Source organism: Pseudorasbora parva, unplaced genomic scaffold (assembly GCF_024679245.1).
Source record: "Pseudorasbora parva isolate DD20220531a unplaced genomic scaffold, ASM2467924v1 scaffold_33, whole genome shotgun sequence".
Lineage (NCBI taxonomy): Eukaryota > Metazoa > Chordata > Actinopteri > Cypriniformes > Gobionidae > Pseudorasbora > Pseudorasbora parva.
Window position 1 is genome coordinate 97,556 of NW_027125104.1, and position 25,421 is coordinate 122,976.

The window sequence follows — 25,421 nt, forward strand, 5'->3', positions numbered from 1 at the left end:
CTGATTCAAATCAAGGTCAGGCACGCACACACGCAGCAGTCAAGCAATGGAAGGTGCCCCGTCCTTCCTTTTCTTGGGGGAGGGGAAGGTCACCGTGTTTGAGGATGGCGAAGGGGGATAGGGCGCCTCTGCCTGGAGGCCAGGCAACTCATACTTACCTGGCAGGGGAGACACCATGATCAGGAAGGTGGTTCACCCAGGGCGAGGCTCGGCCATTGCACTCCGGTTGTGCTGACCCCTGCGAATTCCCCAAATGTGGGAATCTCGACTGCATAATTTATGGTAGTGGGGGACTGCGTTCGCGCTCTCCCCTGTACACACTGGTTAAAAGCAGATAGCGTGGAGGGAAAAAGCGTGCGGTTCTTGACGCTTGTGGCGCCGCCCACTGCCCCAAAGGGTGAAGTTGCACCAGTTTTGTTATGTTTCTGTCTCTTTCTGCTGTGTCAGCCAGTGACCCGGAGAGTTCAGAGAACTGAACTGCGTCTGTTTTCATCGAGGTTGTCGAAACCTGCGACCGGTTTGCCGAATGTGGTTTTTCCCACAAACTTTGATATTCAACGGACGAGTTGATTGACAGCAGTGGTCCCAAAGGCAAAGTTGTTCGGATGGAGGTTTTCTGTCGTATGGCACGACTGTCTCGTGCGCGTGCTGTGAAAAAGCACGCGACATACGTTCGCCTATAGCCGCTCTCATGTTGTTGCTTTTTCATTTTAAAGCGCCACTAGGTGGCCATTCACCGCGTCCTTTCTCGCCTGACCCCAGACTGAGCCCGTGCACGGGTGTACCGGCTTGGGTGAAATTGTCTCGTTCCGTCCAAGAGCTATAGCCGTTCTAGCAGACCCCGCCTCGCCCAGCCCGTAGGTTTCGGCCTGCCGCCGCCAAGCTGAATCGAAATTCCCACTTTTTTTCCGATCTGGACGGACAGTCAGACTCCAGAGAATCTTTCTGCACTGGTTTGGGCCAGATCGGGCAAAAGACCTAGGACTAGTGTGCAAAAGTAGGTTTTTCACAAAATCCCAAATACCCGAAAATTTCGCCAGCGCAACCTTCGAATCCGAGGCATGCGTCTCGCTCGGCTCGAGCCAAGGATTCCGATGATATAAGACACTTGGTTCTGCGGCGTGCGGTTTGGGAGCTACGAGCCATTTCGTACTTTCGGTGGCTGTAGCGCCACCGCCGGGCCCATCGGGGGGCCAGCCTTGGTGATGTTGTAGAGCGAGTGGCTAGTACCATCCCTCAAAGTTTCAGGTCTCTACGACGTACGGCCTTTGCCAACCCTCCCCCCCCTCACCGCTTCCCAGATGGGCGTCGCCTTTGCCGGCTCCCCTGCCGCTGCGTCATTGTGTCATCGCTTCTCGGCCTTTTGGCTAAGATCAAGTGTAGTATCTGTTCTTATCAGTTTAATATCTGATACGTCCCCTATCCGGGGACTGCATATTAAATTGATTTTTGGCACATGGAGCCGGAACCGGGGCTTGCTCCGTCCACTCCACGCATCGACCTGGTATTGCAGTGCCTCCAGGAACGGTGTGCTTCCCCTTTTTGGGGACTGCGAATTGTTGTGACTAATAGAAGAACCAACAACACCACTGGAATTTTGTCAGAGAATACAGAAATACGCAGGAAGCGCATACAGAATGACGATGAGGTGACCGTTGACGATGACCGTGCCACAGAGAAAGCAGCAAGCTGCGGTCATATGAGCATAGGGAAAAAAGAAGAACAAAAGCGTCGGTTGCCGGCCGGCTGACTCATCACCGTCACAGCACGTTTTTTGATGTCCCTCTTATTTGAGAGTCTTTACCAACGAGCTGATGAGTCGAATCAGGGGTTTGTGTTGGATGGATTAGGGACACCTGATTCAAATCAAGGTCAGGCACGCACGCACGCAGCAGTCAAGCAATGGAAGGTGCCCCGTCCTTCCTTTTCTTGGGGGAGGGGAAGGTCACCGTGTTTGAGGATGGCGAAGGGGGATAGGGCGCCTCTGCCTGGAGGCCAGGCAACTCATACTTACCTGGCAGGGGAGACACCATGATCAGGAAGGTGGTTCACCCAGGGCGAGGCTCGGCCATTGCACTCCGGTTGTGCTGACCCCTGCGAATTCCCCAAATGTGGGAATCTCGACTGCATAATTTATGGTAGTGGGGGACTGCGTTCGCGCTCTCCCCTGTACACACTGGTTAAAAGCAGATAGCGTGGAGGGAAAAAGCGTGCGGTTCTTGACGCTTGTGGTGCCGCCCACTGCCCCAAAGGGTGAAGTTGCACCAGTTTTGTTATGTTTCTGTCTCTTTCTGCTGTGTCAGCCAGTGACCCGGAGAGTTCAGAGAACTGAACTGCGTCTGTTTTCATCGAGGTTGTCGAAACCTGCGACCGGTTTGCCGAATGTGGTTTTTCCCACAAACTTTGATATTCAACGGACGAGTTGATTGACAGCAGTGGTCCCAAAGGCAAAGTTGTTCGGATGGAGGTTTTCTGTCGTATGGTACGACTGTCTCGTGCGCGTGCTGTGAAAAAGCACGCGACATACGTTCGCCTATAGCCGCTCTCATGTTGTTGCTTTTTCATTTTAAAGCGCCACTAGGTGGCCATTCACCGCGTCCTTTCTCGCCTGACCCCAGACTGAGCCCGTGCACGGGTGTACCGGCTTGGGTGAAATTGTCTCGTTCCGTCCAAGAGCTATAGCCGTTCTAGCAGACCCCGCCTCGCCCAGCCCGTAGGTTTCGGCCTGCCGCCGCCAAGCTGAATCGAAATTCCCACTTTTTTTCCGATCTGGACGGACAGTCAGACTCCAGAGAATCTTTCTGCACTGGTTTGGGCCAGATCGGGCAAAAGACCTAGGACTAGTGTGCAAAAGTAGGTTTTTCACAAAATCCCAAATACCCGAAAATTTCGCCAGCGCAACCTTCGAATCCGAGGCATGCGTCTCGCTCGGCTCGAGCCAAGGATTCCGATGATATAAGACACTTGGTTCTGCGGCGTGCGGTTTGGGAGCTACGAGCCATTTCGTACTTTCGGTGGCTGTAGCGCCACCGCCGGGCCCATCGGGGGGCCAGCCTTGGTGATGTTGTAGAGCGAGTGGCTAGTACCATCCCTCAAAGTTTCAGGTCTCTACGACGTACGGCCTTTGCCAACCCTCCCCCCCCTCCCCGCTTCCCAGATGGGCGTCGCCTTTGCCGGCTCCCCTGCCGCTGCGTCATTGTGTCATCGCTTCTCGGCCTTTTGGCTAAGATCAAGTGTAGTATCTGTTCTTATCAGTTTAATATCTGATACGTCCCCTATCCGGGGACTGCATATTAAATTGATTTTTGGCACATGGAGCCGGAACCGGGGCTTGCTCCGTCCACTCCACGCATCGACCTGGTATTGCAGTGCCTCCAGGAACGGTGTGCTTCCCCTTTTTGGGGACTGCGAATTGTTGTGACTAATAGAAGAACCAACAACACCACTGGAATTTTGTCAGAGAATACAGAAATACGCAGGAAGCGCATACAGAATGACGATGAGGTGACCGTTGACGATGACCGTGCCACAGAGAAAGCAGCAAGCTGCGGTCATATGAGCATAGGGAAAAAAGAAGAACAAAAGCGTCGGTTGCCGGCCGGCTGACTCATCACCGTCACAGCACGTTTTTTGATGTCCCTCTTATTTGAGAGTCTTTACCAACGAGCTGATGAGTCGAATCAGGGGTTTGTGTTGGATGGATTAGGGACACCTGATTCAAATCAAGGTCAGGCACGCACGCACGCAGCAGTCAAGCAATGGAAGGTGCCCCGTCCTTCCTTTTCTTGGGGGAGGGGAAGGTCACCGTGTTTGAGGATGGCGAAGGGGGATAGGGCGCCTCTGCCTGGAGGCCAGGCTACTCATACTTACCTGGCAGGGGAGACACCATGATCAGGAAGGTGGTTCACCCAGGGCGAGGCTCGGCCATTGCACTCCGGTTGTGCTGACCCCTGCGAATTCCCCAAATGTGGGAATCTCGACTGCATAATTTATGGTAGTGGGGGACTGCGTTCGCGCTCTCCCCTGTACACACTGGTTAAAAGCAGATAGCGTGGAGGGAAAAAGCGTGCGGTTCTTGACGCTTGTGGCGCCGCCCACTGCCCCAAAGGGTGAAGTTGCACCAGTTTTGTTATGTTTCTGTCTCTTTCTGCTGTGTCAGCCAGTGACCCGGAGAGTTCAGAGAACTGAACTGCGTCTGTTTTCATCGAGGTTGTCGAAACCTGCGACCGGTTTGCCGAATGTGGTTTTTCCCACAAACTTTGATATTCAACGGACGAGTTGATTGACAGCAGTGGTCCCAAAGGCAAAGTTGTTCGGATGGAGGTTTTCTGTCGTATGGCACGACTGTCTCGTGCGCGTGCTGTGAAAAAGCACGCGACATACGTTCGCCTATAGCCGCTCTCATGTTGTTGCTTTTTCATTTTAAAGCGCCACTAGGTGGCCATTCACCGCGTCCTTTCTCGCCTGACCCCAGACTGAGCCCGTGCACGGGTGTACCGGCTTGGGTGAAATTGTCTCGTTCCGTCCAAGAGCTATAGCCGTTCTAGCAGACCCCGCCTCGCCCAGCCCGTAGGTTTCGGCCTGCCGCCGCCAAGCTGAATCGAAATTCCCACTTTTTTTCCGATCTGGACGGACAGTCAGACTCCAGAGAATCTTTCTGCACTGGTTTGGGCCAGATCGGGCAAAAGACCTAGGACTAGTGTGCAAAAGTAGGTTTTTCACAAAATCCCAAATACCCGAAAATTTCGCCAGCGCAACCTTCGAATCCGAGGCATGCGTCTCGCTCGGCTCGAGCCAAGGATTCCGATGATATAAGACACTTGGTTCTGCGGCGTGCGGTTTGGGAGCTACGAGCCATTTCGTACTTTCGGTGGCTGTAGCGCCACCGCCGGGCCCATCGGGGGGCCAGCCTTGGTGATGTTGTAGAGCGAGTGGCTAGTACCATCCCTCAAAGTTTCAGGTCTCTACGACGTACGGCCTTTGCCAACCCTCCCCCCCCTCACCGCTTCCCAGATGGGCGTCGCCTTTGCCGGCTCCCCTGCCGCTGCGTCATTGTGTCATCGCTTCTCGGCCTTTTGGCTAAGATCAAGTGTAGTATCTGTTCTTATCAGTTTAATATCTGATACGTCCCCTATCCGGGGACTGCATATTAAATTGATTTTTGGCACATGGAGCCGGAACCGGGGCTTGCTCCGTCCACTCCACGCATCGACCTGGTATTGCAGTGCCTCCAGGAACGGTGTGCTTCCCCTTTTTGGGGACTGCGAATTGTTGTGACTAATAGAAGAACCAACAACACCACTGGAATTTTGTCAGAGAATACAGAAATACGCAGGAAGCGCATACAGAATGACGATGAGGTGACCGTTGACGATGACCGTGCCACAGAGAAAGCAGCAAGCTGCGGTCATATGAGCATAGGGAAAAAAGAAGAACAAAAGCGTCGGTTGCCGGCCGGCTGACTCATCACCGTCACAGCACGTTTTTTGATGTCCCTCTTATTTGAGAGTCTTTACCAACGAGCTGATGAGTCGAATCAGGGGTTTGTGTTGGATGGATTAGGGACACCTGATTCAAATCAAGGTCAGGCACGCACGCACGCAGCAGTCAAGCAATGGAAGGTGCCCCGTCCTTCCTTTTCTTGGGGGAGGGGAAGGTCACCGTGTTTGAGGATGGCGAAGGGGGATAGGGCGCCTCTGCCTGGAGGCCAGGCAACTCATACTTACCTGGCAGGGGAGACACCATGATCAGGAAGGTGGTTCACCCAGGGCGAGGCTCGGCCATTGCACTCCGGTTGTGCTGACCCCTGCGAATTCCCCAAATGTGGGAATCTCGACTGCATAATTTATGGTAGTGGGGGACTGCGTTCGCGCTCTCCCCTGTACACACTGGTTAAAAGCAGATAGCGTGGAGGGAAAAAGCGTGCGGTTCTTGACGCTTGTGGTGCCGCCCACTGCCCCAAAGGGTGAAGTTGCACCAGTTTTGTTATGTTTCTGTCTCTTTCTGCTGTGTCAGCCAGTGACCCGGAGAGTTCAGAGAACTGAACTGCGTCTGTTTTCATCGAGGTTGTCGAAACCTGCGACCGGTTTGCCGAATGTGGTTTTTCCCACAAACTTTGATATTCAACGGACGAGTTGATTGACAGCAGTGGTCCCAAAGGCAAAGTTGTTCGGATGGAGGTTTTCTGTCGTATGGTACGACTGTCTCGTGCGCGTGCTGTGAAAAAGCACGCGACATACGTTCGCCTATAGCCGCTCTCATGTTGTTGCTTTTTCATTTTAAAGCGCCACTAGGTGGCCATTCACCGCGTCCTTTCTCGCCTGACCCCAGACTGAGCCCGTGCACGGGTGTACCGGCTTGGGTGAAATTGTCTCGTTCCGTCCAAGAGCTATAGCCGTTCTAGCAGACCCCGCCTCGCCCAGCCCGTAGGTTTCGGCCTGCCGCCGCCAAGCTGAATCGAAATTCCCACTTTTTTTCCGATCTGGACGGACAGTCAGACTCCAGAGAATCTTTCTGCACTGGTTTGGGCCAGATCGGGCAAAAGACCTAGGACTAGTGTGCAAAAGTAGGTTTTTCACAAAATCCCAAATACCCGAAAATTTCGCCAGCGCAACCTTCGAATCCGAGGCATGCGTCTCGCTCGGCTCGAGCCAAGGATTCCGATGATATAAGACACTTGGTTCTGCGGCGTGCGGTTTGGGAGCTACGAGCCATTTCGTACTTTCGGTGGCTGTAGCGCCACCGCCGGGCCCATCGGGGGGCCAGCCTTGGTGATGTTGTAGAGCGAGTGGCTAGTACCATCCCTCAAAGTTTCAGGTCTCTACGACGTACGGCCTTTGCCAACCCTCCCCCCCCTCCCCGCTTCCCAGATGGGCGTCGCCTTTGCCGGCTCCCCTGCCGCTGCGTCATTGTGTCATCGCTTCTCGGCCTTTTGGCTAAGATCAAGTGTAGTATCTGTTCTTATCAGTTTAATATCTGATACGTCCCCTATCCGGGGACTGCATATTAAATTGATTTTTGGCACATGGAGCCGGAACCGGGGCTTGCTCCGTCCACTCCACGCATCGACCTGGTATTGCAGTGCCTCCAGGAACGGTGTGCTTCCCCTTTTTGGGGACTGCGAATTGTTGTGACTAATAGAAGAACCAACAACACCACTGGAATTTTGTCAGAGAATACAGAAATACGCAGGAAGCGCATACAGAATGACGATGAGGTGACCGTTGACGATGACCGTGCCACAGAGAAAGCAGCAAGCTGCGGTCATATGAGCATAGGGAAAAAAGAAGAACAAAAGCGTCGGTTGCCGGCCGGCTGACTCATCACCGTCACAGCACGTTTTTTGATGTCCCTCTTATTTGAGAGTCTTTACCAACGAGCTGATGAGTCGAATCAGGGGTTTGTGTTGGATGGATTAGGGACACCTGATTCAAATCAAGGTCAGGCACGCACGCACGCAGCAGTCAAGCAATGGAAGGTGCCCCGTCCTTCCTTTTCTTGGGGGAGGGGAAGGTCACCGTGTTTGAGGATGGCGAAGGGGGATAGGGCGCCTCTGCCTGGAGGCCAGGCTACTCATACTTACCTGGCAGGGGAGACACCATGATCAGGAAGGTGGTTCACCCAGGGCGAGGCTCGGCCATTGCACTCCGGTTGTGCTGACCCCTGCGAATTCCCCAAATGTGGGAATCTCGACTGCATAATTTATGGTAGTGGGGGACTGCGTTCGCGCTCTCCCCTGTACACACTGGTTAAAAGCAGATAGCGTGGAGGGAAAAAGCGTGCGGTTCTTGACGCTTGTGGCGCCGCCCACTGCCCCAAAGGGTGAAGTTGCACCAGTTTTGTTATGTTTCTGTCTCTTTCTGCTGTGTCAGCCAGTGACCCGGAGAGTTCAGAGAACTGAACTGCGTCTGTTTTCATCGAGGTTGTCGAAACCTGCGACCGGTTTGCCGAATGTGGTTTTTCCCACAAACTTTGATATTCAACGGACGAGTTGATTGACAGCAGTGGTCCCAAAGGCAAAGTTGTTCGGATGGAGGTTTTCTGTCGTATGGCACGACTGTCTCGTGCGCGTGCTGTGAAAAAGCACGCGACATACGTTCGCCTATAGCCGCTCTCATGTTGTTGCTTTTTCATTTTAAAGCGCCACTAGGTGGCCATTCACCGCGTCCTTTCTCGCCTGACCCCAGACTGAGCCCGTGCACGGGTGTACCGGCTTGGGTGAAATTGTCTCGTTCCGTCCAAGAGCTATAGCCGTTCTAGCAGACCCCGCCTCGCCCAGCCCGTAGGTTTCGGCCTGCCGCCGCCAAGCTGAATCGAAATTCCCACTTTTTTTCCGATCTGGACGGACAGTCAGACTCCAGAGAATCTTTCTGCACTGGTTTGGGCCAGATCGGGCAAAAGACCTAGGACTAGTGTGCAAAAGTAGGTTTTTCACAAAATCCCAAATACCCGAAAATTTCGCCAGCGCAACCTTCGAATCCGAGGCATGCGTCTCGCTCGGCTCGAGCCAAGGATTCCGATGATATAAGACACTTGGTTCTGCGGCGTGCGGTTTGGGAGCTACGAGCCATTTCGTACTTTCGGTGGCTGTAGCGCCACCGCCGGGCCCATCGGGGGGCCAGCCTTGGTGATGTTGTAGAGCGAGTGGCTAGTACCATCCCTCAAAGTTTCAGGTCTCTACGACGTACGGCCTTTGCCAACCCTCCCCCCCCTCACCGCTTCCCAGATGGGCGTCGCCTTTGCCGGCTCCCCTGCCGCTGCGTCATTGTGTCATCGCTTCTCGGCCTTTTGGCTAAGATCAAGTGTAGTATCTGTTCTTATCAGTTTAATATCTGATACGTCCCCTATCCGGGGACTGCATATTAAATTGATTTTTGGCACATGGAGCCGGAACCGGGGCTTGCTCCGTCCACTCCACGCATCGACCTGGTATTGCAGTGCCTCCAGGAACGGTGTGCTTCCCCTTTTTGGGGACTGCGAATTGTTGTGACTAATAGAAGAACCAACAACACCACTGGAATTTTGTCAGAGAATACAGAAATACGCAGGAAGCGCATACAGAATGACGATGAGGTGACCGTTGACGATGACCGTGCCACAGAGAAAGCAGCAAGCTGCGGTCATATGAGCATAGGGAAAAAAGAAGAACAAAAGCGTCGGTTGCCGGCCGGCTGACTCATCACCGTCACAGCACGTTTTTTGATGTCCCTCTTATTTGAGAGTCTTTACCAACGAGCTGATGAGTCGAATCAGGGGTTTGTGTTGGATGGATTAGGGACACCTGATTCAAATCAAGGTCAGGCACGCACGCACGCAGCAGTCAAGCAATGGAAGGTGCCCCGTCCTTCCTTTTCTTGGGGGAGGGGAAGGTCACCGTGTTTGAGGATGGCGAAGGGGGATAGGGCGCCTCTGCCTGGAGGCCAGGCAACTCATACTTACCTGGCAGGGGAGACACCATGATCAGGAAGGTGGTTCACCCAGGGCGAGGCTCGGCCATTGCACTCCGGTTGTGCTGACCCCTGCGAATTCCCCAAATGTGGGAATCTCGACTGCATAATTTATGGTAGTGGGGGACTGCGTTCGCGCTCTCCCCTGTACACACTGGTTAAAAGCAGATAGCGTGGAGGGAAAAAGCGTGCGGTTCTTGACGCTTGTGGCGCCGCCCACTGCCCCAAAGGGTGAAGTTGCACCAGTTTTGTTATGTTTCTGTCTCTTTCTGCTGTGTCAGCCAGTGACCCGGAGAGTTCAGAGAACTGAACTGCGTCTGTTTTCATCGAGGTTGTCGAAACCTGCGACCGGTTTGCCGAATGTGGTTTTTCCCACAAACTTTGATATTCAACGGACGAGTTGATTGACAGCAGTGGTCCCAAAGGCAAAGTTGTTCGGATGGAGGTTTTCTGTCGTATGGCACGACTGTCTCGTGCGCGTGCTGTGAAAAAGCACGCGACATACGTTCGCCTATAGCCGCTCTCATGTTGTTGCTTTTTCATTTTAAAGCGCCACTAGGTGGCCATTCACCGCGTCCTTTCTCGCCTGACCCCAGACTGAGCCCGTGCACGGGTGTACCGGCTTGGGTGAAATTGTCTCGTTCCGTCCAAGAGCTATAGCCGTTCTAGCAGACCCCGCCTCGCCCAGCCCGTAGGTTTCGGCCTGCCGCCGCCAAGCTGAATCGAAATTCCCACTTTTTTTCCGATCTGGACGGACAGTCAGACTCCAGAGAATCTTTCTGCACTGGTTTGGGCCAGATCGGGCAAAAGACCTAGGACTAGTGTGCAAAAGTAGGTTTTTCACAAAATCCCAAATACCCGAAAATTTCGCCAGCGCAACCTTCGAATCCGAGGCATGCGTCTCGCTCGGCTCGAGCCAAGGATTCCGATGATATAATACACTTGGTTCTGCGGCGTGCGGTTTGGGAGCTACGAGCCATTTCGTACTTTCGGTGGCTGTAGCGCCACCGCCGGGCCCATCGGGGGGCCAGCCTTGGTGATGTTGTAGAGCGAGTGGCTAGTACCATCCCTCAAAGTTTCAGGTCTCTACGACGTACGGCCTTTGCCAACCCTCCCCCCCCTCACCGCTTCCCAGATGGGCGTCGCCTTTGCCGGCTCCCCTGCCGCTGCGTCATTGTGTCATCGCTTCTCGGCCTTTTGGCTAAGATCAAGTGTAGTATCTGTTCTTATCAGTTTAATATCTGATACGTCCCCTATCCGGGGACTGCATATTAAATTGATTTTTGGCACATGGAGCCGGAACCGGGGCTTTCTCCGTCCACTCCACGCATCGACCTGGTATTGCAGTGCCTCCAGGAACGGTGTGCTTCCCCTTTTTGGGGACTGCGAATTGTTGTGACTAATAGAAGAACCAACAACACCACTGGAATTTTGTCAGAGAATACAGAAATACGCAGGAAGCGCATACAGAATGACGATGAGGTGACCGTTGACGATGACCGTGCCACAGAGAAAGCAGCAAGCTGCGGTCATATGAGCATAGGGAAAAAAGAAGAACAAAAGCGTCGGTTGCCGGCCGGCTGACTCATCACCGTCACAGCACGTTTTTTGATGTCCCTCTTATTTGAGAGTCTTTACCAACGAGCTGATGAGTCGAATCAGGGGTTTGTGTTGGATGGATTAGGGACACCTGATTCAAATCAAGGTCAGGCACGCACGCACGCAGCAGTCAAGCAATGGAAGGTGCCCCGTCCTTCCTTTTCTTGGGGGAGGGGAAGGTCACCGTGTTTGAGGATGGCGAAGGGGGATAGGGCGCCTCTGCCTGGAGGCCAGGCAACTCATACTTACCTGGCAGGGGAGACACCATGATCAGGAAGGTGGTTCACCCAGGGCGAGGCTCGGCCATTGCACTCCGGTTGTGCTGACCCCTGCGAATTCCCCAAATGTGGGAATCTCGACTGCATAATTTATGGTAGTGGGGGACTGCGTTCGCGCTCTCCCCTGTACACACTGGTTAAAAGCAGATAGCGTGGAGGGAAAAAGCGTGCGGTTCTTGACGCTTGTGGCGCCGCCCACTGCCCCAAAGGGTGAAGTTGCACCAGTTTTGTTATGTTTCTGTCTCTTTCTGCTGTGTCAGCCAGTGACCCGGAGAGTTCAGAGAACTGAACTGCGTCTGTTTTCATCGAGGTTGTCGAAACCTGCGACCGGTTTGCCGAATGTGGTTTTTCCCACAAACTTTGATATTCAACGGACGAGTTGATTGACAGCAGTGGTCCCAAAGGCAAAGTTGTTCGGATGGAGGTTTTCTGTCGTATGGTACGACTGTCTCGTGCGCGTGCTGTGAAAAAGCACGTGACATACGTTCGCCTATAGCCGCTCTCATGTTGTTGCTTTTTCATTTTAAAGCGCCACTAGGTGGCCATTCACCGCGTCCTTTCTCGCCTGACCCCAGACTGAGCCCGTGCACGGGTGTACCGGCTTGGGTGAAATTGTCTCGTTCCGTCCAAGAGCTATAGCCGTTCTAGCAGACCCCGCCTCGCCCAGCCCGTAGGTTTCGGCCTGCCGCCGCCAAGCTGAATCGAAATTCCCACTTTTTTTCCGATCTGGACGGACAGTCAGACTCCAGAGAATCTTTCTGCACTGGTTTGGGCCAGATCGGGCAAAAGACCTAGGACTAGTGTGCAAAAGTAGGTTTTTCACAAAATCCCAAATACCCGAAAATTTCGCCAGCGCAACCTTCGAATCCGAGGCATGCGTCTCGCTCGGCTCGAGCCAAGGATTCCGATGATATAAGACACTTGGTTCTGCGGCGTGCGGTTTGGGAGCTACGAGCCATTTCGTACTTTCGGTGGCTGTAGCGCCACCGCCGGGCCCATCGGGGGGCCAGCCTTGGTGATGTTGTAGAGCGAGTGGCTAGTACCATCCCTCAAAGTTTCAGGTCTCTACGACGTACGGCCTTTGCCAACCCTCCCCCCCCTCCCCGCTTCCCAGATGGGCGTCGCCTTTGCCGGCTCCCCTGCCGCTGCGTCATTGTGTCATCGCTTCTCGGCCTTTTGGCTAAGATCAAGTGTAGTATCTGTTCTTATCAGTTTAATATCTGATACGTCCCCTATCCGGGGACTGCATATTAAATTGATTTTTGGCACATGGAGCCGGAACCGGGGCTTGCTCCGTCCACTCCACGCATCGACCTGGTATTGCAGTGCCTCCAGGAACGGTGTGCTTCCCCTTTTTGGGGACTGCGAATTGTTGTGACTAATAGAAGAACCAACAACACCACTGGAATTTTGTCAGAGAATACAGAAATACGCAGGAAGCGCATACAGAATGACGATGAGGTGACCGTTGACGATGACCGTGCCACAGAGAAAGCAGCAAGCTGCGGTCATATGAGCATAGGGAAAAAAGAAGAACAAAAGCGTCGGTTGCCGGCCGGCTGACTCATCACCGTCACAGCACGTTTTTTGATGTCCCTCTTATTTGAGAGTCTTTACCAACGAGCTGATGAGTCGAATCAGGGGTTTGTGTTGGATGGATTAGGGACACCTGATTCAAATCAAGGTCAGGCACGCACGCACGCAGCAGTCAAGCAATGGAAGGTGCCCCGTCCTTCCTTTTCTTGGGGGAGGGGAAGGTCACCGTGTTTGAGGATGGCGAAGGGGGATAGGGCGCCTCTGCCTGGAGGCCAGGCTACTCATACTTACCTGGCAGGGGAGACACCATGATCAGGAAGGTGGTTCACCCAGGGCGAGGCTCGGCCATTGCACTCCGGTTGTGCTGACCCCTGCGAATTCCCCAAATGTGGGAATCTCGACTGCATAATTTATGGTAGTGGGGGACTGTGTTCGCGCTCTCCCCTGTACACACTGGTTAAAAGCAGATAGCGTGGAGGGAAAAAGCGTGCGGTTCTTGACGCTTGTGGCGCCGCCCACTGCCCCAAAGGGTGAAGTTGCACCAGTTTTGTTATGTTTCTGTCTCTTTCTGCTGTGTCAGCCAGTGACCCGGAGAGTTCAGAGAACTGAACTGCGTCTGTTTTCATCGAGGTTGTCGAAACCTGCGACCGGTTTGCCGAATGTGGTTTTTCCCACAAACTTTGATATTCAACGGACGAGTTGATTGACAGCAGTGGTCCCAAAGGCAAAGTTGTTCGGATGGAGGTTTTCTGTCGTATGGCACGACTGTCTCGTGCGCGTGCTGTGAAAAAGCACGCGACATACGTTCGCCTATAGCCGCTCTCATGTTGTTGCTTTTTCATTTTAAAGCGCCACTAGGTGGCCATTCACCGCGTCCTTTCTCGCCTGACCCCAGACTGAGCCCGTGCACGGGTGTACCGGCTTGGGTGAAATTGTCTCGTTCCGTCCAAGAGCTATAGCCGTTCTAGCAGACCCCGCCTCGCCCAGCCCGTAGGTTTCGGCCTGCCGCCGCCAAGCTGAATCGAAATTCCCACTTTTTTTCCGATCTGGACGGACAGTCAGACTCCAGAGAATCTTTCTGCACTGGTTTGGGCCAGATCGGGCAAAAGACCTAGGACTAGTGTGCAAAAGTAGGTTTTTCACAAAATCCCAAATACCCGAAAATTTCGCCAGCGCAACCTTCGAATCCGAGGCATGCGTCTCGCTCGGCTCGAGCCAAGGATTCCGATGATATAAGACACTTGGTTCTGCGGCGTGCGGTTTGGGAGCTACGAGCCATTTCGTACTTTCGGTGGCTGTAGCGCCACCGCCGGGCCCATCGGGGGGCCAGCCTTGGTGATGTTGTAGAGCGAGTGGCTAGTACCATCCCTCAAAGTTTCAGGTCTCTACGACGTACGGCCTTTGCCAACCCTCCCCCCCCTCACCGCTTCCCAGATGGGCGTCGCCTTTGCCGGCTCCCCTGCCGCTGCGTCATTGTGTCATCGCTTCTCGGCCTTTTGGCTAAGATCAAGTGTAGTATCTGTTCTTATCAGTTTAATATCTGATACGTCCCCTATCCGGGGACTGCATATTAAATTGATTTTTGGCACATGGAGCCGGAACCGGGGCTTGCTCCGTCCACTCCACGCATCGACCTGGTATTGCAGTGCCTCCAGGAACGGTGTGCTTCCCCTTTTTGGGGACTGCGAATTGTTGTGACTAATAGAAGAACCAACAACACCACTGGAATTTTGTCAGAGAATACAGAAATACGCAGGAAGCGCATACAGAATGACGATGAGGTGACCGTTGACGATGACCGTGCCACAGAGAAAGCAGCAAGCTGCGGTCATATGAGCATAGGGAAAAAAGAAGAACAAAAGCGTCGGTTGCCGGCCGGCTGACTCATCACCGTCACAGCACGTTTTTTGATGTCCCTCTTATTTGAGAGTCTTTACCAACGAGCTGATGAGTCGAATCAGGGGTTTGTGTTGGATGGATTAGGGACACCTGATTCAAATCAAGGTCAGGCACGCACGCACGCAGCAGTCAAGCAATGGAAGGTGCCCCGTCCTTCCTTTTCTTGGGGGAGGGGAAGGTCACCGTGTTTGAGGATGGCGAAGGGGGATAGGGCGCCTCTGCCTGGAGGCCAGGCAACTCATACTTACCTGGCAGGGGAGACACCATGATCAGGAAGGTGGTTCACCCAGGGCGAGGCTCGGCCATTGCACTCCGGTTGTGCTGACCCCTGCGAATTCCCCAAATGTGGGAATCTCGACTGCATAATTTATGGTAGTGGGGGACTGCGTTCGCGCTCTCCCCTGTACACACTGGTTAAAAGCAGATAGCGTGGAGGGAAAAAGCGTGCGGTTCTTGACGCTTGTGGCGCCGCCCACTGCCCCAAAGGGTGAAGTTGCACCAGTTTTGTTATGTTTCTGTCTCTTTCTGCTGTGTCAGCCAGTGACCCGGAGAGTTCAGAGAACTGAACTGCGTCTGTTTTCATCGAGGTTGTCGAAACCTGCGACCGGTTTGCCGAATGTGGTTTTTCCCACAAACTTTGATATTCAACGGACGAGTTGATTGACAGCAGTGGTCCCAAAGGCAAAGTTGTTCGGATGGAGGTTTTCTGTCGTATGGCACGACTGTCTCGTGCGCGTGCTGTGAAAAAGCACGCGACATACGTTCGCCTATAGCCGCTCTCATGTTGTTGCTTTTTCATTTTAAAGCGCCACTAGGTGGCCATTCACCGCGTCCTTTCTCGCCTGACCCCAGACTGAGCCCGTGCACGGGTGTACCGGCTTGGGTGAAATTGTCTCGTTCCGTCCAAGAGCTATAGCCGTTCTAGCAGACCCCGCCTCGCCCAGCCCGTAGGTTTCGGCCTGCCGCCGCCAAGCTGAATCGAAATTCCCACTTTTTTTCCGATCTGGACGGACAGTCAGACTCCAGAGAATCTTTCTGCACTGGTTTGGGCCAGATCGGGCAAAAGACCTAGGACTAGTGTGCAAAAGTAGGTTTTTCACAAAATCCCAAATACCCGAAAATTTCGCCAGCGCAACCTTCGAATCCGAGGCATGCGTCTCGCTCGGCTCGAGCCAAGGATTCCGATGATATAAGACACTTGGTTCTGCGGCGTGCGGTTTGGGAGCTACGAGCCATTTCGTACTTTCGGTGGCTGTAGCGCCACCGCCGGGCCCATCGGGGGGCCAGCCTTGGTGATGTTGTAGAGCGAGTGGCTAGTACCATCCCTCAAAGTTTCAGGTCTCTACGACGTACGGCCTTTGCCAACCCTCCCCCCCCTCCCCGCTTCCCAGATGGGCGTCGCCTTTGCCGGCTCCCCTGCCGCTGCGTCATTGTGTCATCGCTTCTCGGCCTTTTGGCTAAGATCAAGTGTAGTATCTGTTCTTATCAGTTTAATATCTGATACGTCCCCTATCCGGGGACTGCATATTAAATTGATTTTTGGCACATGGAGCCGGAACCGGGGCTTGCTCCGTCCACTCCACGCATCGACCTGGTATTGCAGTGCCTCCAGGAACGGTGTGCTTCCCCTTTTTGGGGACTGCGAATTGTTGTGACTAATAGAAGAACCAACAACACCACTGGAATTTTGTCAGAGAATACAGAAATACGCAGGAAGCGCATACAGAATGACGATGAGGTGACCATTGACGATGACCGTGCCACAGAGAAAGCAGCAAGCTGCGGTCATATGAGCATAGGGAAAAAAGAAGAACAAAAGCGTCGGTTGCCGGCCGGCTGACTCATCACCGTCACAGCACGTTTTTTGATGTCCCTCTTATTTGAGAGTCTTTACCAACGAGCTGATGAGTCGAATCAGGGGTTTGTGTTGGATGGATTAGGGACACCTGATTCAAATCAAGGTCAGGCACGCACGCACGCAGCAGTCAAGCAATGGAAGGTGCCCCGTCCTTCCTTTTCTTGGGGGAGGGGAAGGTCACCGTGTTTGAGGATGGCGAAGGGGGATAGGGCGCCTCTGCCTGGAGGCCAGGCTACTCATACTTACCTGGCAGGGGAGACACCATGATCAGGAAGGTGGTTCACCCAGGGCGAGGCTCGGCCATTGCACTCCGGTTGTGCTGACCCCTGCGAATTCCCCAAATGTGGGAATCTCGACTGCATAATTTATGGTAGTGGGGGACTGTGTTCGCGCTCTCCCCTGTACACACTGGTTAAAAGCAGATAGCGTGGAGGGAAAAAGCGTGCGGTTCTTGACGCTTGTGGCGCCGCCCACTGCCCCAAAGGGTGAAGTTGCACCAGTTTTGTTATGTTTCTGTCTCTTTCTGCTGTGTCAGCCAGTGACCCGGAGAGTTCAGAGAACTGAACTGCGTCTGTTTTCATCGAGGTTGTCGAAACCTGCGACCGGTTTGCCGAATGTGGTTTTTCCCACAAACTTTGATATTCAACGGACGAGTTGATTGACAGCAGTGGTCCCAAAGGCAAAGTTGTTCGGATGGAGGTTTTCTGTCGTATGGCACGACTGTCTCGTGCGCGTGCTGTGAAAAAGCACGCGACATACGTTCGCCTATAGCCGCTCTCATGTTGTTGCTTTTTCATTTTAAAGCGCCACTAGGTGGCCATTCACCGCGTCCTTTCTCGCCTGACCCCAGACTGAGCCCGTGCACGGGTGTACCGGCTTGGGTGAAATTGTCTCGTTCCGTCCAAGAGCTATAGCCGTTCTAGCAGACCCCGCCTCGCCCAGCCCGTAGGTTTCGGCCTGCCGCCGCCAAGCTGAATCGAAATTCCCACTTTTTTTCCGATCTGGACGGACAGTCAGACTCCAGAGAATCTTTCTGCACTGGTTTGGGCCAGATCGGGCAAAAGACCTAGGACTAGTGTGCAAAAGTAGGTTTTTCACAAAATCCCAAATACCCGAAAATTTCGCCAGCGCAACCTTCGAATCCGAGGCATGCGTCTCGCTCGGCTCGAGCCAAGGATTCCGATGATATAAGACACTTGGTTCTGCGGCGTGCGGTTTGGGAGCTACGAGCCATTTCGTACTTTCGGTGGCTGTAGCGCCACCGCCGGGCCCATCGGGGGGCCAGCCTTGGTGATGTTGTAGAGCGAGTGGCTAGTACCATCCCTCAAAGTTTCAGGTCTCTACGACGTACGGCCTTTGCCAACCCTCCCCCCCCTCACCGCTTCCCAGATGGGCGTCGCCTTTGCCGGCTCCCCTGCCGCTGCGTCATTGTGTCATCGCTTCTCGGCCTTTTGGCTAAGATCAAGTGTAGTATCTGTTCTTATCAGTTTAATATCTGATACGTCCCCTATCCGGGGACTGCATATTAAATTGATTTTTGGCACATGGAGCCGGAACCGGGGCTTGCTCCGTCCACTCCACGCATCGACCTGGTATTGCAGTGCCTCCAGGAACGGTGTGCTTCCCCTTTTTGGGGACTGCGAATTGTTGTGACTAATAGAAGAACCAACAACACCACTGGAATTTTGTCAGAGAATACAGAAATACGCAGGAAGCGCATACAGAATGACGATGAGGTGACCGTTGACGATGACCGTGCCACAGAGAAAGCAGCAAGCTGCGGTCATATGAGCATAGGGAAAAAAGAAGAACAAAAGCGTCGGTTGCCGGCCGGCTGACTCATCACCGTCACAGCACGTTTTTTGATGTCCCTCTTATTTGAGAGTCTTTACCAACGAGCTGATGAGTCGAATCAGGGGTTTGTGTTGGATGGATTAGGGACACCTGATTCAAATCAAGGTCAGGCACGCACGCACGCAGCAGTCAAGCAATGGAAGGTGCCCCGTCCTTCCTTTTCTTGGGGGAGGGGAAGGTCACCGTGTTTGAGGATGGCGAAGGGGGATAGGGCGCCTCTGCCTGGAGGCCAGGCAACTCATACTTACCTGGCAGGGGAGACACCATGATCAGGAAGGTGGTTCACCCAGGGCGAGGCTCGGCCATTGCACTCCGGTTGTGCTGACCCCTGCGAATTCCCCAAATGTGGGAATCTCGACTGCATAATTTATGGTAGTGGGGGACTGCGTTCGCGCTCTCCCCTGTACACACTGGTTAAAAGCAGATAGCGTGGAGGGAAAAAGCGTGCGGTTCTTGACGCTTGTGGCGCCGCCCACTGCCCCAAAGGGTGAAGTTGCACCAGTTTTGTTATGTTTCTGTCTCTTTCTGCTGTGTCAGCCAGTGACCCGGAGAGTTCAGAGAACTGAACTGCGTCTGTTTTCATCGAGGTTGTCGAAACCTGCGACCGGTTTGCCGAATGTGGTTTTTCCCACAAACTTTGATATTCAACGGACGAGTTGATTGACAGCAGTGGTCCCAAAGGCAAAGTTGTTCGGATGGAGGTTTTCTGTCGTATGGTACGACTGTCTCGTGCGCGTGCTGTGAAAAAGCACGCGACATACGTTCGCCTATAGCCGCTCTCATGTTGTTGCTTTTTCATTTTAAAGCGCCACTAGGTGGCCATTCACCGCGTCCTTTCTCGCCTGACCCCAGACTGAGCCCGTGCACGGGTGTACCGGCTTGGGTGAAATTGTCTCGTTCCGTCCAAGAGCTATAGCCGTTCTAGCAGACCCCGCCTCGCCCAGCCCGTAGGTTTCGGCCTGCCGCCGCCAAGCTGAATCGAAATTCCCACTTTTTTTCCGATCTGGACGGACAGTCAGACTCCAGAGAATCTTTCTGCACTGGTTTGGGCCAGATCGGGCAAAAGACCTAGGACTAGTGTGCAAAAGTAGGTTTTTCACAAAATCCCAAATACCCGAAAATTTCGCCAGCGCAACCTTCGAATCCGAGGCATGCGTCTCGCTCGGCTCGAGCCAAGGATTCCGATGATATAAGACACTTGGTTCTGCGGCGTGCGGTTTGGGAGCTACGAGCCATTTCGTACTTTCGGTGGCTGTAGCGCCACCGCCGGGCCCATCGGGGGGCCAGCCTTGGTGATGTTGTAGAGCGAGTGGCTAGTGCCATCCCTCAAAGTTTCAGGTCTCTACGACGTACGGCCTTTGCCAACCCTCCCCCCCCTCACCGCTTCCCAGATGGGCGTCGCCTTTGCCGGCTCCCCTGCCGCTGCGTCATTGTGTCATCGCTTCTCGGCCTTTTGGCTAAGATCAAGTGTAGTATCTGTTCTTATCAGTTTAATATCTGATACGTCCCCTATCCGGGGACTGCATATTAAATTGATTTTTGGCACATGGAGCCGGAACCGGGGCTTGCTCCGTCCACTCCACGCATCGACCTGGTATTGCAGTGCCTCCAGGAACGGTGTGCTTCCCCTTTTTGGGGACTGCGAATTGTTGTGACTAATAGAAGAACCAACAACACCACTGGAATTTTGTCAGAGAATACAGAAATACGCAGGAAGCGCATACAGAATGACGATGAGGTGACCGTTGACGATGACCGTGCCACAGAGAAAGCAGCAAGCTGCGGTCATATGAGCATAGGGAAAAAAGAAGAACAAAAGCGTCGGTTGCCGGCCGGCTGACTCATCACCGTCACAGCACGTTTTTTGATGTCCCTCTTATTTGAGAGTCTTTACCAACGAGCTGATGAGTCGAATCAGGGGTTTGTGTTGGATGGATTAGGGACACCTGATTCAAATCAAGGTCAGGCACGCACGCACGCAGCAGTCAAGCAATGGAAGGTGCCCCGTCCTTCCTTTTCTTGGGGGAGGGGAAGGTCACCGTGTTTGAGGATGGCGAAGGGGGATAGGGCGCCTCTGCCTGGAGGCCAGGCTACTCATACTTACCTGGCAGGGGAGACACCATGATCAGGAAGGTGGTTCACCCAGGGCGAGGCTCGGCCATTGCACTCCGGTTGTGCTGACCCCTGCGAATTCCCCAAATGTGGGAATCTCGACTGCATAATTTATGGTAGTGGGGGACTGTGTTCGCGCTCTCCCCTGTACACACTGGTTAAAAGCAGATAGCGTGGAGGGAAAAAGCGTGCGGTTCTTGACGCTTGTGGCGCCGCCCACTGCCCCAAAGGGTGAAGTTGCACCAGTTTTGTTATGTTTCTGTCTCTTTCTGCTGTGTCAGCCAGTGACCCGGAGAGTTCAGAGAACTGAACTGCGTCTGTTTTCATCGAGGTTGTCGAAACCTGCGACCGGTTTGCCGAATGTGGTTTTTCCCACAAACTTTGATATTCAACGGACGAGTTGATTGACAGCAGTGGTCCCAAAGGCAAAGTTGTTCGGATGGAGGTTTTCTGTCGTATGGCACGACTGTCTCGTGCGCGTGCTGTGAAAAAGCACGCGACATACGTTCGCCTATAGCCGCTCTCATGTTGTTGCTTTTTCATTTTAAAGCGCCACTAGGTGGCCATTCACCGCGTCCTTTCTCGCCTGACCCCAGACTGAGCCCGTGCACGGGTGTACCGGCTTGGGTGAAATTGTCTCGTTCCGTCCAAGAGCTATAGCCGTTCTAGCAGACCCCGCCTCGCCCAGCCCGTAGGTTTCGGCCTGCCGCCGCCAAGCTGAATCGAAATTCCCACTTTTTTTCCGATCTGGACGGACAGTCAGACTCCAGAGAATCTTTCTGCACTGGTTTGGGCCAGATCGGGCAAAAGACCTAGGACTAGTGTGCAAAAGTAGGTTTTTCACAAAATCCCAAATACCCGAAAATTTCGCCAGCGCAACCTTCGAATCCGAGGCATGCGTCTCGCTCGGCTCGAGCCAAGGATTCCGATGATATAAGACACTTGGTTCTGCGGCGTGCGGTTTGGGAGCTACGAGCCATTTCGTACTTTCGGTGGCTGTAGCGCCACCGCCGGGCCCATCGGGGGGCCAGCCTTGGTGATGTTGTAGAGCGAGTGGCTAGTACCATCCCTCAAAGTTTCAGGTCTCTACGACGTACGGCCTTTGCCAACCCTCCCCCCCCTCACCGCTTCCCAGATGGGCGTCGCCTTTGCCGGCTCCCCTGCCGCTGCGTCATTGTGTCATCGCTTCTCGGCCTTTTGGCTAAGATCAAGTGTAGTATCTGTTCTTATCAGTTTAATATCTGATACGTCCCCTATCCGGGGACTGCATATTAAATTGATTTTTGGCACATGGAGCCGGAACCGGGGCTTGCTCCGTCCACTCCACGCATCGACCTGGTATTGCAGTGCCTCCAGGAACGGTGTGCTTCCCCTTTTTGGGGACTGCGAATTGTTGTGACTAATAGAAGAACCAACAACACCACTGGAATTTTGTCAGAGAATACAGAAATACGCAGGAAGCGCATACAGAATGACGATGAGGTGACCGTTGACGATGACCGTGCCACAGAGAAAGCAGCAAGCTGCGGTCATATGAGCATAGGGAAAAAAGAAGAACAAAAGCGTCGGTTGCCGGCCGGCTGACTCATCACCGTCACAGCACGTTTTTTGATGTCCCTCTTATTTGAGAGTCTTTACCAACGAGCTGATGAGTCGAATCAGGGGTTTGTGTTGGATGGATTAGGGACACCTGATTCAAATCAAGGTCAGGCACGCACGCACGCAGCAGTCAAGCAATGGAAGGTGCCCCGTCCTTCCTTTTCTTGGGGGAGGGGAAGGTCACCGTGTTTGAGGATGGCGAAGGGGGATAGGGCGCCTCTGCCTGGAGGCCAGGCAACTCATACTTACCTGGCAGGGGAGACACCATGATCAGGAAGGTGGTTCACCCAGGGCGAGGCTCGGCCATTGCACTCCGGTTGTGCTGACCCCTGCGAATTCCCCAAATGTGGGAATCTCGACTGCATAATTTATGGTAGTGGGGGACTGCGTTCGCGCTCTCCCCTGTACACACTGGTTAAAAGCAGATAGCGTGGAGGGAAAAAGCGTGCGGTTCTTGACGCTTGTGGCGCCGCCCACTGCCCCAAAGGGTGAAGTTGCACCAGTTTTGTTATGTTTCTGTCTCTTTCTGCTGTGTCAGCCAGTGACCCGGAGAGTTCAGAGAACTGAACTGCGTCTGTTTTCATCGAGGTTGTCGAAACCTGCGACCGGTTTGCCGAATGTGGTTTTTCCCACAAACTTTGATATTCAACGGACGAGTTGATTGACAGCAGTGGTCCCAAAGGCAAAGTTGTTCGGATGGAGGTTTTCTGTCGTATGGCACGACTGTCTCGTGCGCGTGCTGTGAAAAAGCACGCGACATACGTTCGCCTATAGCCGCTCTCATGTTGTTGCTTTTTCATTTTAAAGCGCCACTAGGTGGCCATTCACCGCGTCCTTTCTCGCCTGACCCCAGACTGAGCCCGTGCACGGGTGTACCGGCTTGGGTGAAATTGTCTCGTTCCGTCCAAGAGCTATAGCCGTTCTAGCAGACCCCGCCTCGCCCAGCCCGTAGGTTTCGGCCTGCCGCCGCCAAGCTGAATCGAAATTCCCACTTTTTTTCCGATCTGGACGGACAGTCAGACTCCAGAGAATCTTTCTGCACTGGTTTGGGCCAGATCGGGCAAAAGACCTAGGACTAGTGTGCAAAAGTAGGTTTTTCACAAAATCCCAAATACCCGAAAATTTCGCCAGCGCAACCTTCGAATCCGAGGCATGCGTCTCGCTCGGCTCGAGCCAAGGATTCCGATGATATAAGACACTTGGTTCTGCGGCGTGCGGTTTGGGAGCTACGAGCCATTTCGTACTTTCGGTGGCTGTAGCGCCACCGCCGGGCCCATCGGGGGGCCAGCCTTGGTGATGTTGTAGAGCGAGTGGCTAGTACCATCCCTCAAAGTTTCAGGTCTCTACGACGTACGGCCTTTGCCAACCCTCCCCCCCCTCACCGCTTCCCAGATGGGCGTCGCCTTTGCCGGCTCCCCTGCCGCTGCGTCATTGTGTCATCGCTTCTCGGCCTTTTGGCTAAGATCAAGTGTAGTATCTGTTCTTATCAGTTTAATATCTGATACGTCCCCTATCCGGGGACTGCATATTAAATTGATTTTTGGCACATGGAGCCGGAACCGGGGCTTGCTCCGTCCACTCCACGCATCGACCTGGTATTGCAGTGCCTCCAGGAACGGTGTGCTTCCCCTTTTTGGGGACTGCGAATTGTTGTGACTAATAGAAGAACCAACAACACCACTGGAATTTTGTCAGAGAATACAGAAATACGCAGGAAGCGCATACAGAATGACGATGAGGTGACCGTTGACGATGACCGTGCCACAGAGAAAGCAGCAAGCTGCGGTCATATGAGCATAGGGAAAAAAGAAGAACAAAAGCGTCGGTTGCCGGCCGGCTGACTCATCACCGTCACAGCACGTTTTTTGATGTCCCTCTTATTTGAGAGTCTTTACCAACGAGCTGATGAGTCGAATCAGGGGTTTGTGTTGGATGGATTAGGGACACCTGATTCAAATCAAGGTCAGGCACGCACGCACGCAGCAGTCAAGCAATGGAAGGTGCCCCGTCCTTCCTTTTCTTGGGGGAGGGGAAGGTCACCGTGTTTGAGGATGGCGAAGGGGGATAGGGCGCCTCTGCCTGGAGGCCAGGCTACTCATACTTACCTGGCAGGGGAGACACCATGATCAGGAAGGTGGTTCACCCAGGGCGAGGCTCGGCCATTGCACTCCGGTTGTGCTGACCCCTGCGAATTCCCCAAATGTGGGAATCTCGACTGCATAATTTATGGTAGTGGGGGACTGTGTTCGCGCTCTCCCCTGTACACACTGGTTAAAAGCAGATAGCGTGGAGGGAAAAAGCGTGCGGTTCTTGACGCTTGTGGCGCCGCCCACTGCCCCAAAGGGTGAAGTTGCACCAGTTTTGTTATGTTTCTGTCTCTTTCTGCTGTGTCAGCCAGTGACCCGGAGAGTTCAGAGAACTGAACTGCGTCTGTTTTCATCGAGGTTGTCGAAACCTGCGACCGGTTTGCCGAATGTGGTTTTTCCCACAAACTTTGATATTCAACGGACGAGTTGATTGACAGCAGTGGTCCCAAAGGCAAAGTTGTTCGGATGGAGGTTTTCTGTCGTATGGCACGACTGTCTCGTGCGCGTGCTGTGAAAAAGCACGCGACATACGTTCGCCTATAGCCGCTCTCATGTTGTTGCTTTTTCATTTTAAAGCGCCACTAGGTGGCCATTCACCGCGTCCTTTCTCGCCTGACCCCAGACTGAGCCCGTGCACGGGTGTACCGGCTTGGGTGAAATTGTCTCGTTCCGTCCAAGAGCTATAGCCGTTCTAGCAGACCCCGCCTCGCCCAGCCCGTAGGTTTCGGCCTGCCGCCGCCAAGCTGAATCGAAATTCCCACTTTTTTTCCGATCTGGACGGACAGTCAGACTCCAGAGAATCTTTCTGCACTGGTTTGGGCCAGATCGGGCAAAAGACCTAGGACTAGTGTGCAAAAGTAGGTTTTTCACAAAATCCCAAATACCCGAAAATTTCGCCAGCGCAACCTTCGAATCCGAGGCATGCGTCTCGCTCGGCTCGAGCCAAGGATTCCGATGATATAAGACACTTGGTTCTGCGGCGTGCGGTTTGGGAGCTACGAGCCATTTCGTACTTTCGGTGGCTGTAGCGCCACCGCCGGGCCCATCGGGGGGCCAGCCTTGGTGATGTTGTAGAGCGAGTGGCTAGTACCATCCCTCAAAGTTTCAGGTCTCTACGACGTACGGCCTTTGCCAACCCTCCCCCCCCTCACCG

General features: G+C 53.6%; 27 non-coding genes across 27 annotated transcripts; all 27 read left to right on the forward strand.

The window, feature by feature from the left end:
- Window positions 1–150: 150 nt before the first annotated feature.
- On the forward strand, window positions 151–314 carry LOC137067346 (U1 spliceosomal RNA). Its single transcript, XR_010903145.1, has one exon. It is a non-coding gene; the product is annotated as a U1 spliceosomal RNA (small nuclear RNA).
- Window positions 315–1,347: 1,033 nt separating this feature from the next.
- LOC137067411 (U2 spliceosomal RNA) lies at window positions 1,348–1,538 on the forward strand. The gene has a single exon (XR_010903202.1). It is a non-coding gene; the product is annotated as a U2 spliceosomal RNA (small nuclear RNA).
- A 468-nt stretch (window positions 1,539–2,006) lies between these two features.
- On the forward strand, window positions 2,007–2,170 carry LOC137067358 (U1 spliceosomal RNA). Its single transcript, XR_010903156.1, has one exon. It is a non-coding gene; the product is annotated as a U1 spliceosomal RNA (small nuclear RNA).
- A 1,033-nt stretch (window positions 2,171–3,203) lies between these two features.
- Window positions 3,204–3,394, forward strand: LOC137067412 (U2 spliceosomal RNA). The gene has a single exon (XR_010903203.1). It is a non-coding gene; the product is annotated as a U2 spliceosomal RNA (small nuclear RNA).
- Window positions 3,395–3,862: 468 nt separating this feature from the next.
- Window positions 3,863–4,026, forward strand: LOC137067370 (U1 spliceosomal RNA). Its single transcript, XR_010903165.1, has one exon. It is a non-coding gene; the product is annotated as a U1 spliceosomal RNA (small nuclear RNA).
- Window positions 4,027–5,059: 1,033 nt separating this feature from the next.
- Window positions 5,060–5,250, forward strand: LOC137067413 (U2 spliceosomal RNA). The gene has a single exon (XR_010903204.1). It is a non-coding gene; the product is annotated as a U2 spliceosomal RNA (small nuclear RNA).
- A 468-nt stretch (window positions 5,251–5,718) lies between these two features.
- Window positions 5,719–5,882, forward strand: LOC137067383 (U1 spliceosomal RNA). The gene has a single exon (XR_010903177.1). It is a non-coding gene; the product is annotated as a U1 spliceosomal RNA (small nuclear RNA).
- A 1,033-nt stretch (window positions 5,883–6,915) lies between these two features.
- Window positions 6,916–7,106, forward strand: LOC137067414 (U2 spliceosomal RNA). Its single transcript, XR_010903205.1, has one exon. It is a non-coding gene; the product is annotated as a U2 spliceosomal RNA (small nuclear RNA).
- Window positions 7,107–7,574: 468 nt separating this feature from the next.
- On the forward strand, window positions 7,575–7,738 carry LOC137067395 (U1 spliceosomal RNA). Its single transcript, XR_010903188.1, has one exon. It is a non-coding gene; the product is annotated as a U1 spliceosomal RNA (small nuclear RNA).
- A 1,033-nt stretch (window positions 7,739–8,771) lies between these two features.
- LOC137067415 (U2 spliceosomal RNA) lies at window positions 8,772–8,962 on the forward strand. Its single transcript, XR_010903206.1, has one exon. It is a non-coding gene; the product is annotated as a U2 spliceosomal RNA (small nuclear RNA).
- A 468-nt stretch (window positions 8,963–9,430) lies between these two features.
- LOC137067407 (U1 spliceosomal RNA) lies at window positions 9,431–9,594 on the forward strand. The gene has a single exon (XR_010903199.1). It is a non-coding gene; the product is annotated as a U1 spliceosomal RNA (small nuclear RNA).
- A 1,033-nt stretch (window positions 9,595–10,627) lies between these two features.
- Window positions 10,628–10,818, forward strand: LOC137066852 (U2 spliceosomal RNA). Its single transcript, XR_010902734.1, has one exon. It is a non-coding gene; the product is annotated as a U2 spliceosomal RNA (small nuclear RNA).
- A 468-nt stretch (window positions 10,819–11,286) lies between these two features.
- LOC137067420 (U1 spliceosomal RNA) lies at window positions 11,287–11,450 on the forward strand. The gene has a single exon (XR_010903210.1). It is a non-coding gene; the product is annotated as a U1 spliceosomal RNA (small nuclear RNA).
- A 1,033-nt stretch (window positions 11,451–12,483) lies between these two features.
- On the forward strand, window positions 12,484–12,674 carry LOC137067416 (U2 spliceosomal RNA). The gene has a single exon (XR_010903207.1). It is a non-coding gene; the product is annotated as a U2 spliceosomal RNA (small nuclear RNA).
- Window positions 12,675–13,142: 468 nt separating this feature from the next.
- LOC137067330 (U1 spliceosomal RNA) lies at window positions 13,143–13,306 on the forward strand. The gene has a single exon (XR_010903131.1). It is a non-coding gene; the product is annotated as a U1 spliceosomal RNA (small nuclear RNA).
- A 1,033-nt stretch (window positions 13,307–14,339) lies between these two features.
- Window positions 14,340–14,530, forward strand: LOC137067417 (U2 spliceosomal RNA). The gene has a single exon (XR_010903208.1). It is a non-coding gene; the product is annotated as a U2 spliceosomal RNA (small nuclear RNA).
- Window positions 14,531–14,998: 468 nt separating this feature from the next.
- LOC137067432 (U1 spliceosomal RNA) lies at window positions 14,999–15,162 on the forward strand. The gene has a single exon (XR_010903221.1). It is a non-coding gene; the product is annotated as a U1 spliceosomal RNA (small nuclear RNA).
- A 1,033-nt stretch (window positions 15,163–16,195) lies between these two features.
- Window positions 16,196–16,386, forward strand: LOC137067418 (U2 spliceosomal RNA). Its single transcript, XR_010903209.1, has one exon. It is a non-coding gene; the product is annotated as a U2 spliceosomal RNA (small nuclear RNA).
- Window positions 16,387–16,854: 468 nt separating this feature from the next.
- Window positions 16,855–17,018, forward strand: LOC137067332 (U1 spliceosomal RNA). Its single transcript, XR_010903132.1, has one exon. It is a non-coding gene; the product is annotated as a U1 spliceosomal RNA (small nuclear RNA).
- A 1,033-nt stretch (window positions 17,019–18,051) lies between these two features.
- Window positions 18,052–18,242, forward strand: LOC137067421 (U2 spliceosomal RNA). Its single transcript, XR_010903211.1, has one exon. It is a non-coding gene; the product is annotated as a U2 spliceosomal RNA (small nuclear RNA).
- Window positions 18,243–18,710: 468 nt separating this feature from the next.
- LOC137066480 (U1 spliceosomal RNA) lies at window positions 18,711–18,874 on the forward strand. Its single transcript, XR_010902397.1, has one exon. It is a non-coding gene; the product is annotated as a U1 spliceosomal RNA (small nuclear RNA).
- A 1,033-nt stretch (window positions 18,875–19,907) lies between these two features.
- Window positions 19,908–20,098, forward strand: LOC137067422 (U2 spliceosomal RNA). Its single transcript, XR_010903212.1, has one exon. It is a non-coding gene; the product is annotated as a U2 spliceosomal RNA (small nuclear RNA).
- A 468-nt stretch (window positions 20,099–20,566) lies between these two features.
- Window positions 20,567–20,730, forward strand: LOC137067333 (U1 spliceosomal RNA). The gene has a single exon (XR_010903133.1). It is a non-coding gene; the product is annotated as a U1 spliceosomal RNA (small nuclear RNA).
- Window positions 20,731–21,763: 1,033 nt separating this feature from the next.
- On the forward strand, window positions 21,764–21,954 carry LOC137067423 (U2 spliceosomal RNA). The gene has a single exon (XR_010903213.1). It is a non-coding gene; the product is annotated as a U2 spliceosomal RNA (small nuclear RNA).
- A 468-nt stretch (window positions 21,955–22,422) lies between these two features.
- On the forward strand, window positions 22,423–22,586 carry LOC137066492 (U1 spliceosomal RNA). The gene has a single exon (XR_010902408.1). It is a non-coding gene; the product is annotated as a U1 spliceosomal RNA (small nuclear RNA).
- Window positions 22,587–23,619: 1,033 nt separating this feature from the next.
- On the forward strand, window positions 23,620–23,810 carry LOC137067424 (U2 spliceosomal RNA). The gene has a single exon (XR_010903214.1). It is a non-coding gene; the product is annotated as a U2 spliceosomal RNA (small nuclear RNA).
- Window positions 23,811–24,278: 468 nt separating this feature from the next.
- Window positions 24,279–24,442, forward strand: LOC137067335 (U1 spliceosomal RNA). Its single transcript, XR_010903135.1, has one exon. It is a non-coding gene; the product is annotated as a U1 spliceosomal RNA (small nuclear RNA).
- The last annotated feature ends 979 nt before the right edge of the window (window positions 24,443–25,421 follow it).